Source organism: Echinops telfairi, unplaced genomic scaffold (genome assembly GCF_000313985.2).
Source record: "Echinops telfairi isolate 266 unplaced genomic scaffold, ASM31398v2 ScPeMD7_7469;HRSCAF=8507_1, whole genome shotgun sequence".
NCBI classification, from domain to species: Eukaryota; Metazoa; Chordata; class Mammalia; order Afrosoricida; family Tenrecidae; genus Echinops; species Echinops telfairi.
This window is the reverse complement of record NW_022111373.1, coordinates 122,020,449-122,022,077: the sequence shown is the minus strand read 5'-3', so window position 1 is coordinate 122,022,077 and position 1,629 is coordinate 122,020,449. Positions and strand designations below refer to the sequence as shown.

General features: G+C 32.5%; 1 pseudogene; it reads left to right on the top strand.

Moving 5' to 3' along the window:
* The window catches only part of LOC101645467, a 3,126-nt pseudogene extending 2,541 nt beyond the window's left edge, over positions 1 to 585 (top strand).
* The last annotated feature ends 1,044 nt before the right edge of the window (positions 586 to 1,629 follow it).

Genomic DNA, 1,629 nt, shown 5'->3' with positions numbered 1-1,629 from the left:
GGAAACTTACATGGCTACATTATCTCTGTACAGGTGAAGTTAAAATGAATTATTTGGGCAAACCCTATGTAGCCATGGTCACAACCAAATGCCATACCAAATGGCAGTTCTTCTTGCTTTTAACAACTGCGAGGTGGTGAGATACAAAGAACTTCAAGACAGCACCCAGATGAATGAAAAGGAACTGTCAACGACCATCAAATCATTACTTGACGTAAAAATGATTAACCACGATTCAGAGAAGGAGGACGTCGATATAGAATCATCATTTTCATTCAATATGAACTTCAGCAGTAAAAGGACAAAATTTAAAATTACTACATCGATGCAGAAAGATACAGTACAGGAAATGGAGCAGACCAGAAGTGCTGTCGATGAAGACCGGAAGATGTATCTTTAAGCCGCTATAGTTCGTATCATGAAAGCTCGAAAGTGCTTCGGCATAACGCCCTTATTCAAGAAGTGATTAGCCAGTCATGAGCTAGGTTTAATCCAAGTATCAGCATGATTAAGAAGTGTATTGAAGTTCTAATAGACAAACAGTACATTGAAGGAAGCCAAGCATCAGCGGATGAATACAGTTGATGTGGTTTTTTTTTAACTGTATCTTAAAGGACATAAATTTAAAAACCTAAATGTTGTAATATAACAGATAACCTAATAGTTGTATCTACATTAAAATGACAAACACGATATTGCTGCTTGTCAAATAAAAAAATTAAGAAATTTAAAAAAATTTAAGAAGCAAAGTACATAAAACATATTGGCAGATGACTTGATCCTACATGTAGCATAGTACAAGCAAAAATGATAGTTAATACATAAAGTAAAAAATTATAAAGGATAATAGACTGTCTTGAGAGATATCTGCAGATATATGAAGAGTACATAGTAATTTCAATTACTGCATCAAAATTACATCTTTTTTACTTAAGTATAAAAGCGAAATCTCAACTTTACATGGAATGGCATGAGGAATGAAACAAATAAAACAATAGAGAAAAAGAAGGAGGAATCTCAGTTCCTCTTCACAAAACATAAGATCTAGCTATAGTAACCAAACAACCTGGTAATAATATAACAACCAAATCAAAACCAGATGAGAAATAAAAAGAAGGCCAAAGTGTATGTCACGAAAGACTATGAAACTTTCTCTTGGTCATAGAGTAGCTGAAGTGAATGGAAAAAATAGTAAAGTAAAAGATCTGAACAAAAATAGCAAAAGGGAGCTTGAGATGACACATAAAGCATTATAAGCAAATGTGCAAAGAGCTGGAGTTAGAAAAGAAAAATGAAAAAATTGTTCATAATTTCTAAATGTGAAAGAACTGAAGAAAAAATCAAAGTGCAAGTTGCAATATTGAAAGACTCTATAGACAAAATATTGAATATTGCAGAAAGTATTAAAATAATATGGAGGAAATATACAGAGTCACTGTACCAAAAATAGTTGGTATATATCAAACCATTTATAGAATTAGCAAAATCCTTTGTATTAATGACAGTTAATGGTTTGTATCAACTTGTCTGGGCTCGATTTCTCATGTGTGTTGACAGTTAAACTTTTACAATTATTCATTATGAGATAGCTTCAAGAATGTGACCCAATTGCAAAATAAGCAGACAACA